The 13590-nt window shown below is 51.1% G+C and overlaps 1 long non-coding RNA gene across 1 annotated transcript in view; it reads left to right on the forward strand.

Annotated features, from left to right (window-relative positions):
* Positions 1 to 1679: 1679 nt before the first annotated feature.
* The window catches only part of LOC119973194, a 41851-nt gene continuing 29940 nt past the window's right edge, over positions 1680 to 13590 (forward strand). Inside the window, exon 1 of the long non-coding RNA XR_005462252.1 lies at positions 1680 to 1758. This is a non-coding gene — a long non-coding RNA (uncharacterized LOC119973194). The remainder of the gene's footprint in view (positions 1759 to 13590) is intronic.

Here is a 13590-nt window from a genome sequence, read left to right on the forward strand (position 1 = left end):
GTTTGTGTGAGAGTGTGGTGTTTATGAGGGTGTTTGTGAGGGTGTGTGTGGGTGTGTGTGAATGCGAGGGTGTATGTAAGGGTGTGCGTGGGTTTGTGTTAAGGGGTGTGTGTATGTGAGTGTGTGTGTGGGTTTGTGTGAGGGCGCGGGTATATTTGAGGGTGTGTGTAGGTTTGTGTGAGTGTGTGTGAGGGTGTATGTGAGGATTTGTGCATGTGTGTCTGTGTTGGTGTAAGTGAGGGTGTGTGTGGGTTTGTATGTGAGGGTGTATGTGGGTTTGTGTGAGTGTGTGTGTGTGTATGTGAGGGTGTAAGTGAGAGTGTGTGTGGGTTTGTGTGAGAACAAAGAACAAAGAAAATTACAGCACAGGAACAGGCCCTTCGGCCCTCCCAGCCTGCGCCGATCCAGATCCTTTATCTAAACCTGTCTCCTATTTTCCAAGGTCTACTTCTCTCTGTTCCCCACCCGTTCATATACCTGTCCAGGTGCATCTTAAATGATGCTATCGTACCCGCCTCTACCACCTCCGCTGGTAAAGCGTTCCATGCACATCTCCCTTAAACTTTTCACCTCTCACCTTGAAATTGTGACCCCTTGTAACTGACACCCCCAATCTTGGAAAAAGCTTGTTGCTATCCACCCTGTCCATACCTCTCATAATTTTGTAGACCTCAATCAGGTCCCCCCTCAACCTCCGTCTTTCCAACGAAAACAATCCTAATCTATTCAACCTTTCTTCATAGCTAGCACCCTCCATACCAGGCAACATCCTGGTGAACCTCCTCTGCACCCTCTCCAAGGCATCCACATCCTTCTGGTAATGTGGCGACCAGAACTGCACGCAGTATTCCGAATGTGGCCGAACCAAAGTCCTATACAACTGTAACATGACCTGCCAACTCTTGTACTCAGTACCCCGTCCGATGAAGGCAAGCATGCTGTATGTCTTCTTGACCACTCTATCAACCTGCGTTGCCACCTTCAGGGTACAATGGACCTGAACTCCCAGATCTCTCTGCACATCAATTTTCCCCAAGACCCTTCCATTGACCATATAGTCCGCTCTTGAATTTGATCTTCCAAAATGCATCACCTCGCATTTGCCTGGATTGAACTCCATCTGCCATTTCTCTGCCCAACTCTCCAATCTATCTATATTTTGTTGTATTCTCTGACAGTCCTCCTCGCTATATGCAACTCCACCAATCTTAGTATCATCTGCAAACTTGCTAATCAGACCACCTATACTTTCCTCCAGGTCATTTATGTAGATCACAAACAACAGTGGTCCGAGCACGGATCCCAGTGGAACACCACTAGTCACCCTTCTCCATTTTGAGACACTCCCTTCCAGCACCACTCTCTGTCTCCTGTTGCCCAGCCAGTTCTTTATCCATCTAGCTAGTACACCCTGAACCCCATACGACTTCACTTTTTCCATCAAACTGCCATGGGAAACCTTATCAAACGCCTTACTAAAGTCTATGTATACGACATCTACAGCCCTTCCCTGTCTCTGGGTCTAGCTGTCTGACTGGGATATTTCTGCTATTGGGTGGCTCTCCTATGCGACTGGATAAGTTGTGGACTGTTCATTATCTGGCTCAGTGTTGACTCTCAGCCCCGTCTAAAACCTTCACTCGCTCATTCCTGAATGAGGAATCTCCTTTTCAATTTCAGGATAAGTGCTGTACAATTGAAATGAAAGGAAAAAAGAATAGAATGTTCCAGAAGAAGTGACATTGAGGAAGCACAAAGGTAAAAGGACATTTGATTGTGAATGTACAGATGAAGCTCTCTGTCATGTCAGAGTATGTCAGTTTGAATCCACACTGACAGCCTTGGCTCAAACCCAGCTCCTTTCGAGTCATGTTATTAGCTCCTTACTATATTTACTTGTGAAGTAATCATTGTGTTGTACCTTTACATTCCTCTGGTGCACAGGCTCAGCAACACTTCAATTAGTTGACACTCTGTAATTAGGATTCATCTTTCAAATCAGTCTCTGTGACGACACTTTGCATTCCCTTCCATGTTTCTGGATTTCTAAATGCTACTCTCACTACGAACTGGTTGGATCACTGTCCACAGCAATAATTTGTGTGTGTGTACGTGCATGGGTTTCTGTGTGTGTGCATGTGCACTGGTTTCTGTGTGTGTGTATGCCTGGGTTTCTGTGTGTGTGTATGTGCATGAGTTTCTTGTGTGTGTGTGTGTGGGCATAGCTTTCTGTGTGTGTGTGTGCATAGGTTTCTTGGTGAGTGTATGTACATAGGCTTCTGGGTGTGTATGTGCATAGGTTTCTGTGTGTGCATGTGCATAGGTTTCTGTGTGTGTGTATGTGTGCATGGGTTTCTGTGTGTCTGTGCATAGGTTTCTGTGTGTGTGTATGTGCATGGGTTTCTGTGTGTGTGTGCGCATGGGTTTCTGTGTGTGTGCAAATGCACTGGTTTCTGTGTGTGTGTGTGCATAGGTCTCTGTGTGACCGAGTTTAGTTGCGTAGAGATTCTGTGGCTCACCCTCGCGTGCAGTAGACTTAGCTTCTGATCTTCTGTAGTTTTGGCTATGTTCGCTTCGGCCAGGTAGGCCTTGAAGCACCGGATCCAGTGGGAGAAGATTTCTTTAGCCTCCGCATCCTGCGGGTTGAGTTCCAGGCGTCCAGGCTTGAGGGCTGATTCCATAATTGATCTTTACTGTTCTTAAGTCGATTAAATTGATGGTGAACCATCAATTCATCAGATACGTATTTCGGATGTGAATCTAGGCTTTAATCAACTTACTTCAGAGCCAGCCTGTTACCTGTCGATGAACTCGCAGTGAACTCAGAGCCAGCCTGTTACCTGTCGATGAACTCGTAGTAAACTCAGGCTGACTCTGGACAAGGGTATTTATACAGCTGCACTAGGGGGAGGAGTCGTGGGCAGAACCAAAGGTGGAGCCCAGTACAAGTTCCTGAGTGCTCCCAGCGCTACTCCTCCTAGTGATAGGATAGCGCTACTGCGCTTACAAAGACAGTGTGAATTAACATATATACATCTATATTACATTCACCACAGTATGTGCATTGGTTTCTGTGTGTGTACGTGCATGGGTTTCTGTGTGTGTGTACGTGCATGGGTTTCTGTGTGTGAGTGTATGTGCACTGGTTTCTCTGTGTGTGTGTATGTGCATGGGTTTCTCTTTGTGTGTGTGTGCATGGGTTTCTGTGTGTGTGTGTGTGCATGGGTTTCTGTGTGTGTGTGTGTGTTTATGTGTGTGTATGTGCATTGGTTTCTGTGTGTGTGCAGAGGTTTCTGTGTGTGTGTGTTTCTGTGTTTGTCTGTGCATGGGTTTCTGGTGTGTGTACGTGCATGGGTTTCTGTGAGTGCGTACGTGCATGGGTTTCTGTGTGTGTGTGCATGTGCACGGGTTTCTGTGTGTGTGTGCATGTGCACGGGTTTCTGTGTGTGTGTGTGCATGGGTTTCTGTGTGTGTGCATGGGTTTCTGTGTGTGTGCAAATGCACTGGTTTTTGTGTGTGTGTGTGTGCATGCGTTTCTGTGTGTGGGTATGTGCATGGGTTTCTTGTGTGTGTGTGTGTGTGCATAGGTTTCTGTGTGGCCGAGTTTAGTTGCGTAGAGATTCTGTGGCTCACCCTCGCTTGCAGTAGACTTAGCTTCTGATCCTCTGTAGTTTCGGCTGTGCTCGCTTCGGCCAGGTAGGCCTTGAAGCACCGGATCCAGTGGGAGAAGATTTCTTTAGCCTCTGCATCCTGCGGGTTGAGTTCCAGGCATCCAGGCTTGAGGGCCGATTCCATAATCGATCTTTACTGTTCTTAAGTCGATTAAATTGATGGAACCATCAATTCACCAGACACGTGTTTCCGATGTGAATCTAGGCTTTAATCGACTTACTTCAGAGCCAGCCTGTTACCTGTCGATGAACTCGTAGTGAACTCAGAGCCAGCCTGTTACCTGTCGATGAACTCGTAGTAAACTCAGGCTGACTCTGGACAAGGGTATTTATACAGCTGTACTAGGGGGAGGAGTCGTGGGCAGAGCCATGGGTGGAGCCCAGTACAAGTTCCTGAGTGCTCCCAGCGCTACTCCCCCTAGTGGTAGGATAGCGCTACTGCGCTTACAAAGACAGTGTGAATTAACATATATACATCTATATTACATTCACCACAGTATGTGCATGGGTTTCTGTGTATGTACGTGCATGGGTTTCTGTGTGTGTGTACGTGCATGGGTTTCTGTGCATGAATGTATGTGCACTGGTTTCTCTGTGTGTGTATGTGCATGGGTTTTTCTGTGTGTGTGTGTGTGCATGGGTTTCTGTGTGTGTGTATGTGCATTGGTTTCTGTGTGTGTGTGTGCAGAGGTTTCTGTGTGTGTGTGTGTGTGTGCATAGGTTTCTGTGTCTATGTGTGCATAGGTTGCTTTGTGTGCGTGTACATGGGTTTCTGTGAGTTCATGTGCATGGGTTTCTGTGTGTGTACGTGCATGGGTTTCTGTGTGTGTACATGCATGGGTTTCTGTGTGTGTACGTGCATGTGTTTCTGTGTGTGTATGTGCATGGGTTTCTGGTGTGTGTATGTGCATGGGTTTCTGTGAGTGTGTACGTGCATGGGTTTCTGTGTGTGAGTGTATGTGCTCTGGTTTCTGTGTGTGTGCGTGTGTATGTGCATGGGTTTCTCTGTGTGTGCGCATGTGCACGGGTTTCTGTGTGTGTGTGTGTGCATAGGTTTCTGTGTGTGTGTGCATGGGTTTCTGTGTGTGTGCATATGCACTGGTTTGTGTGTGTGTGTGTGCTTGCGTTTCTGTGTGTGGGTATGTGCATGGGTATCTTGTCTGTGTGTGTGCATAGGTTTCTGTGTGTGTATGCATGGGTTTATGTGTCTGTGTGCATAGGTTTCTTTGTGTGTGTGTGTGTGTGTGCATGGGTTTCTGTGTGTGCGTGCATAGGTTTCTGTGTGTGCGTGCATAGGTTTCTGTGTGTATGTGCATAGGTTTCTGTGTGTGTGTGCATAGGTTTCTGCGTGTGTGTGTGTGTGTGCATGGGTTTCTGTGTGTGTGTGCATAGGTTTATTTGTGTGTGTGTGCATAGGTTTATTTGTGTGTGTGTGCAGGGGTTTCTATGTGTGTGTGTGCAAAGGTTTCTGTGTGTGTGCACATGGGTTTCTGTGAGTTCATGTGCATGGGTTTCTGTGTGTGTACGTGCATGGGTTTCTGTGTGTGTATGTGCATGGGTTTCTGTGTGTGTATGTGCATGGATTTCTGTTTGTGTACAAGCATGGGTTTCTGTGTGTGTACATGCATGGGTTTCTGTGTGCGTGTACGTGCATGGGTTTCTGTGTGCGTGTACGTGCATGGGTTTCTGTGTGTGTGTGCATAGGTTTCTTTGTGTGTGTGCGCGCATGGGTTTCTGTGTGTGTGTGTGCATAGGTTTCTGTGTGTGCGTGTACATGGGTTTCTGTGTCTGTACATGCATGGGTTTCTGTGTGTGTACATGCATGTGTTTCTGTGTGTGTATGTGCATGGGTTTCTGTATGTGTACGTGCATGGGTTTCTGTGTGTGTGTACGTGCATGGGTTTCTGTGTGTGTACGTGCATGGGTTTCTGTGTGTGTACGTGCATGGGTTTCTGTGTGTGTACGTGCATGGGTTTCTGTGTGTGTACATGCATGGGTTTCTGTGTGTGTACATGCATGGGTTTCTGTGTGTGTACATGCATGGGTTTCTGTGTGTGTACATGCATGGGTTTCTGTGTGTGTACATGCATGGGTTTCTGTGTGTGCACGTGTATGGCTTTCTGTGTGTGTGAACATAAGACATAGGAGCAGGAGTAGGCCATCTGACCCCTCGAACCTGCTCCGCCATTCAATGAGATCATGGCTGATCTTTTGTGGACTCAGCTCCACTTTCCGGCCCGAACACCATAACCCTTAATCCCTTTATTCTTCAAAAAACTATCTATCTTTACCTTAAAAACATTTAATGAAGGAGCCTCAACTGCTTCACTGGGGAAGGAATTCCATAGATTCACAACCCTTTGGGTGAAGACGTTCCTCCTAAACTCAGTCCTAAATCTACTTCCCCTTATTTTGAGGCTATGTCCCCTAGTTCTGCTTTCACCCGCCAGTAGAAACAACCTGCCCGCATCTATCCTATCTATTCCCTTCATAATTTTAAATGTTTCTATAAGATCCCCCCTCAACGAGTACAGTCCCAGTCTACTCAACCTCTCCTCATAATCCAACCCCTTCAGCTCTGGGATTAACCTAGTGAATCTCCTCTGCACACCCTCCAGTGCCAGTACGTCCTTTCTCAAGTAAGGAGACCAAAACTGAACACAATACTCCAGGTGTGGCCTCACTAACACCTTATACAATTGCAACATAACCTCCCTAGTCTTAAACTCCATCCCTCTAGCAATGAAGTACATGCATGGCTTTCTGTGTGTGTGTATGTGCATGGGTTTGTCTGTGTGTGTGTGTCCATGGGTTTCTGTGTGTGTGTGTATGTGCATATATTTCTATGTGTGTGTGCTGTGGTGAATGTGTAACTGGTAATTCACACTGTACCTACTGTTGTCCCTGTGGGCCCCACCTCTGAGCCACTGTGCGGCTCTGCCCACAGGGAGAGATGAGGAGCATGTACAGGGCTCCGCCCTAGGCTCCCCCCCCCCCCTTTAGGGAGTATAAGTGCTGCGGTCCTGCGAGTCCACCCTCAGTATCGTGCAGTCACAGGCAGGCTAAGTTGTAAGCCGATTAAAGCCACAGTTTACTCCAACTCGTGTCTCAGAGTGAATAGATGGGCGCATCAATTTAATCGGTTTAAAGAACTATTATGGAATCAGCCCTCAAACCTGACCGACTGGAACTCGATCCACAGGCCGCAGAGGCAAAGGAAATTTTTTTGCATTGGCTTCGGTGCTTCAAGGCCTACCTGGCTGCGTCGATGACTTCCTTTGTTACAGATGAACAAAAACTAAGTCTTCTCCACGCATGGGTGAGCCATCGTATTTCTACTCTACTTTCTACTTGATGAAGCTAACTCTTATACTGAGGCCCTCGCGATTCTCGACCACCTGAACGTGTGGCCTGTGAACGATGTCTATGCACGCCACATCTTCACAACTTGCCGCCAGCGCCATGGGGAGTCGCTAGATGACTATCTGCGTGACCTCAAAGCCCTAGCACGCGACTGTAACTACCAGGCCGTTACAGCCACTCAGCACATGGAACTCGCCGTCCGAGACGTGTACGTTGCGGGGGTCCGATCAAATTATGTGCAGCAGCGTCTTCTTGAGAAAGGGGCCCAGGACCTGGAGGACACGGTAAAACTGGCAACCTCGTTGGAGGTCGCTTTCCAAAGCCTAACGGCGTTCCCGGCCGATCACGTGACCCCCATCGTGGACCCCTGACTAAAGGCTGCCCCAGGCCTGCGCCGCGCGGCCACCCACCTACCACGGAGGACTATTGTGCCATTTTTGCGGCCAGCCCCAACTCCCCCGGCAGCAATGCCCGGTCCGCAATGTGACCTGCAGCTGCTGCGGGCAAAAAGGACACTTCTCTAAGGTCTCCCTGGCCAAATCAAAAAACTCAAACCCTAACTCGAACACTTGCTCCTCCGACTCTCAGGCCCGCAGACCCTGTAACGTGGCAGCGTGTCTGCCGACTCCGCCTCCACACAACATGTGCGACTCACGGGGGCCGCCATCTTGGCCATCCTCCCCCACGAGGCCGCCATCTTGGGCGCCACCTTCCTCACCACTCGCCAATGTGATCCATGGGGGCAGCCATCTTGGCCATCACCCACTACGCCACTCGAAGATTACGACCTTCGCGGACAGTCATCGCGGGGCCGCTCCAGCACCGCCGACCACGCCACCGACTATCCTCAACTCAGCGCAGTCACCTTGGACCAATCGCGGCCCAAGCACCTCAAGAGCTCCATGATGTCCGTCCGGATCAATGGATACGAGACACCATGCCTGTTCGACTCCAGGAGCACTGAGAGCTTCGTTCACCTGGATCTGGTAAGGCGCTGTTTGCTCCCGATATTCCCAACACAGCAAACAATCTCCCTCGCCTCGGGGTCGCACTTAGTTCAAATACAGGTGCGCACTACTGCGATTCTGACAATACAGGGCGCCGATTACGCTAATTTCCAATTGTATGTGCTCCCAGACCTCTGCGTCGCTCTCCTCCTAGGACTGGATTTCCAGTGCAACCTCAGGGGCCTAACACTCAGCTTGGCGGACCCCTGCCCCCACTCACTATATGCAGCCTAGCAACTCTGAAAATCGACCCCCCTCCACTCTTCGCTAATCTCATCGCTGTGGTGAATGTATAATATGTATAATTCACACTGTGCATCACTGTGTCCCTGTGGGCTCCATCTGTGAGCCGTTGCGCAGCTCTGCCCACAGGGGGAGATGAGCATGTACAGGGCTCCACCCTTGGCTCCGCCCGTGGCTCCGCCCATGGCTCCTCCCGGAAGTATAAAGTGCTGCGGTCTTGCGAGCCTGCCCTCAGTTCATCTGGTCGCAGGCAGGCTCAGTTGTAAGTCGATTAAAGCCACAGTTTACTTCTACTCGTGTCTTGAGTTAATTGATGGTCGCATCAATTTAATTGACTTAAAAAACCACCATGGAATCAGCCCTCAAACCTGATCGACTGGAACTCAATCCGCAGGCCGCAGAAGCGAAGGAAATATTTCAACATTGGCTTTGGTGCTTCAAGGCCTACCTGGCTGCGTCGACTACCTCCGCTGTTACTGAAGAGCAGAAACTCAGTCTTCTACACGCAAGGGTGAGCCATCGCATTTCTACTCAACTCGATAGTACCGACTCGTACACCGAAGCCCTCACAATACTCAACCGCCTGTATGTGCGGCCCGTAAATGAAGTTTACGCGTGGCATATTTTTACTACCCGCCGCCAGCGCCTCGCAGAGTCGATAGAAGACTACATGTGCGACCTAAAAGCTCTATCACGGGAACTTCCAGGCTGTAACTGCCTCCCAGCACATGGAACTTGCTGTCCGTGATGCATATGTTGCAGGGGTCTGATCCAATTATGTGCGCCAGCGTCTCCTCGAAAAAGGGGCCCAGAACCTGGAGGACACAGTAATGCTAGCAACCTCGTTGGAGATCGCTTTTCAAAGTTTGAACTCGTTCCCACGCGACCCCATCGTGGTCCCCCGACCAGAGACTACCCCAGGCCTGCACCGCGCGGCCACCGGCCCAACACGGAGCACCATCGTTCCACTTTTGCGGCCAGCCCCAACACCCACGGCAGCACTGCCCGGCCCGCAACGCGAACTGCAGTAGCTGCGGACGGAAACGACTCTTTGCAAAGGTATGCCTGGCTAAAACCAAATCCTCAAACTCTAACGCTATCCAGAACAATTGCCTCTCTAACTCAGACTCGCAGACCCCGCAATGTGGTAGCGTGTCTGCCGACTCCGCCTCCGCACGACATGTGCGACTCATGGGGGCCGCCACCTTGGCAATTCTCCCCCACGCGGTCGGCCATGTGCGATTCATGGGGGCCGCCATCTTCCTTGCCGCCCGCCACATGTGATCCACTGGGGCCGCCATCTTGGCCATCACTCGATATGAAAATCGACGACAACGACCTCCACGGACAGTCATCACGGGGCCGCTCCAGCACTGCTGACCACGTCACCGACTACCCGCAGCTCAACGCAATCACTTTGGACCAGTCGCGGCCAAAGCACCTCAGAAGCTCCATGATGTCTGTTCAAGTTAACGGATCCAAGACACTGTGCCTCTTCGACTCCGGGAGCACCGAGAGCTTCGTTCATCCAGACCTGGTAAGACACTGTTCGCTCCCTATCTTTCCAGCACGGCAAACTATCTCCCTCGCCTCGGGGTCGCACTCGGTCCAGATACAAGGGCGCACGGTTGCGTCACTGACGATACAGGGCGCCAACTACTCCAACTTCCAATTGTATGTCCTCCCAAACCTCTGTGCCCCTCTCCTACTCGGACTCGATTTTCAATGTAACCTCAGGAGCCTAACACTCAGCTTCGGCGGACCTCTGCCCCCTCTCACTATATGCAGCTTAGCAACTCTAAAAATTGACCCCCCTCCACTCTTCGCTAACCTCACCGCTAACTGCAAACCAGTGGCCACTCGCAGCAGGCGGTATAGCCTGCAGGACAGGGTATTTATTAGAGCCGAAGTCCAGCGACTCTTACGTGAGTTGTCATAGAGGCCAGTAATAGCCCCTGGAGAGCTCAAGCGGTGGTCGTCAAAACCGGGGAAAAGTTCCGGATGGTGGTTGATTACAGCCAGACCATTAACAGGTTCACGCACCATGATGCTTACCCCCTCCCCAGAATTGCAGACATGGTCAACCAGATCGCCCAGTACCGCATCTTCTCCACGGTGGATCTGAAGTCTGCATACCACCAGCAGGAGGTATAGTCTGCAGGGCAGGGTGTTTATCAGATCCGAAGTCCGCCGTCTTTTGCGTGAAGGAGTCATAGAGGCCAGTAATAGCCCCTGGAGAGCTCAGGTGGTGGTCGTCAAAACTGGGGAAAAGCTCTGGATGATGGTTGATTACAGCCAGACCATTAACCGGTTCACGCACCTTGATGCGTACCCCCTCCCCCGGATTGCAGATATGGTAAATCAGATCCCACAGTACCACGGTGGATCTGAAGTCTGCATACCACCAGCTCCCAATCCGTCCGGAGGACCGTTACTACACGGCGTTCGAGGCAGACGGCCGCCTCTTCCATTTCCTCCGGGTCCCCTTTGGCGTCACGAACGGGGTTTCGGTGTTCCAACGAGCAATGGACTGAATGGTGGACCAGTACGGGCTGCGGGCCACTTTTCCGTACTTGGAAAACGTCACCATCTGCGGCCATGGCCAGCAAGACCACGACGCCAACCTTCACCGATTTCTCCAGACCGCCCAAAAACTCAATCTCACCTACAATAAGGAGAAATATGTTTTCCGCACTACCAGGCTAACCATCATCGGCTACGTCGTGGAAAACGGGGTCCTAGGACCCGACCCTGACCGTATGCAACTCCCTGTCCCTCACTGTCCCAAGGCCCTCAGGAGGTGTCTCGGATTTTTTTCATACTATGCCCAGTGGGTCCCCCAGTATGCGGACAAAGCCCGCCCACTATTTAAGGCCACCCTCTTCCCACTGTCAGCCGAGGCTCGCCAGGCCTTCAACTGCATTAAGGCGGACATCGCCAAAGCCGCCATGAGTGCTGTAGACGAATCCGTCCCATTCCAGATGGAGAGCGACGCTTCAGAGGTCGCTCTCGCTGCCACCCTTAACCAAGCAGGCAGGCCGGTAGCGTTCTTTTCCCGAACCCTCTCCGCTTCGGAACTTCGACACTCCTCAGTCGAAAAGGAAGCACAAGCCATTGTGGAAGCCGTGCGGCACTGGAGGCACTACCTCGCGGGTAGGAGGTTTACCCTCATCAGCGACCAAAGTACGGTTGCCTTTTATGTTTGACAACTCGCATCGGGGCAAGATCAAGAATGACAAAATCTTGAGGTGGAGGATTGAACTCTCCACCTATAATTACGATATAGTATATCGTCCTGGGAAGCTCAATGAGCCCCCAGATGCCCTTTCCCGCGGCATATGCGCCAGCGCGCAAGACGACCGACTACAGGCTATCCACAATGACCTCTACCATCCGGGGGTCACGCGGCTCACCCATTACATCAAGGCCCGCAACCTGCACTTCTCCACTGAGGAGTTTAAAGCCGTCCCCAGGAATTGTCCGATCTGCGCAGAGTGTAAACCGCACTTCTATAGACCAGACAAGGCCCACCTGGTAAAGGCATCCCGGCCCTTTGAACGCCTGAGTATTGATTTCAAAGGGCCCCTCCCTTCGAACAACCGTAACACCTACTGTCTGAACATTATAGACAAGTTCTCCCGTTTCCCTTTTGCCATCCCATGCCCCATATGACCACCCCCACGGTTATCTGAGCCCTGCACAGCTTCTTCACCCTGTTGGGTTTCCCCAACTATGTCCACAGTGACAGGGGTTCGTCCTTCATAAGCAACGAACTGCGGCAGTACCTGCTCAGTGAGAGCATTGTCTCGAGCTGGATTACCAGTTATAACCCCAGGGGGAACGGGCAGGGGGAGAGGGAGAACGCGACGGTCTGGAAGACCATCCTACTGACCCTACGGTCCAGGAATCTCCCGATCTCCCACTGGCAGGAGGTCCTCCCCGATGCGCTCCATGCTATTAGGTCCCTCCTTTGTACGGCCATGAATCAGACTCCTCATGCTCGCTTATTTGTCTTCCCTGGGGGCACTACCACAGGGGCCTCGCTTCCATCCTGGTTGAGGACACCGGGTCCTGTCCTCCTTCGGAAACATGTTCAGATGCATAAGACCGACCCCTTGGTAGAGAGGGTCCAGCTCCTGCAATCGAACCCCCACTACGCATATGTTGAACACCCTGATGGCTGGCAAGACACCGTTTCCCTCCGGAACCTGGCACCCCCAGGCTCTATCACCACTACCGCCGATACACTCCCCACACTACACCCCACCCGACCTCCCACGCCCCGCTTCCCCACACCTATTTGCTCCCTTCCACCCGGCATACCAGTCCGCAGGAACGAAGCTCAGGAAGAGCCATCCCCGGAGTCCACCCCCGGACCTGCACCGAACATCCTTCCACAGCCATCCGAAACGGCTGCAACACCAATGCTTCGTCGGACGCAACGCACGATCTGGGCGCCGGAGTGACTGAACTTATAAACGCGTCACCCCCGCCGGACTTGATTTTTAACAGGGGGTGAAGGTGGTGAATGTGTAACTGGTAATTCACACTGTACCTTACTGTTGTCCCTGTGGGCCCCATCTGTGAGCCACTGTGTGGCTTTGCCCACAGGGGGAGATGAGGAGCATGTACAGGGCTCTGCCCTAGGCTCCGCCCCCTTTAGGGAGTATAAGTACTGCGGTCCTGCGAGACCGCCCTCAGTATCGTGCAATCACAGACAGGCTCAGTTGTAAGCCGATTAAAGCCACAGTTTACTCCAACTCGTGTCTCAGAGTGAATTGATGGTCGTATCATGTGCATGGTTTCTGTGTGTGTGTTTGCGCATGGGTTTCTGTGTGTGTATGTACATGGGTTTCTGTGTGTATATATGTGCATAGGCATCCGTGTGTATGTGCGTAGGTTTCTGTGTGTGTGTATGCGCATAGGTTTCTGTGTGTGTGGTGTATGTGTGTGTGTGCATAGCTTTCTGTGTGTGTGTGTATGTGCACTGGTTTCTGTGTGTGTGCTGTCACTGGTTTCTCTGTGTGTGTGTGTGTGCATAGGTTTCTGTGTGTGTGTGTGTGCATAGGTTTCTGTGTGTGTGCATGCATGGGTTTCTGTGTGTATGTGCATGGGTTTCTGTGTGTGTACGTGCATGGGTTTGTCTGTGTGTGCGTGCATAGGTTTGTGTGTGTGCGCATGGGTTTCTGTGTGCGTGTATGTGCATAGGTTTCTCTGTGTGTGTACCTGCATGAGTTTCTGGGTGTGTATGTGCATGGGTTTCAGTGTGTGTGTGTGTACATGCATGAGTTTCTGTGTGTGTGTAT

Source organism: Scyliorhinus canicula, chromosome 11 (genome assembly GCF_902713615.1).
Source record: "Scyliorhinus canicula chromosome 11, sScyCan1.1, whole genome shotgun sequence".
Lineage (NCBI taxonomy): Eukaryota > Metazoa > Chordata > Chondrichthyes > Carcharhiniformes > Scyliorhinidae > Scyliorhinus > Scyliorhinus canicula.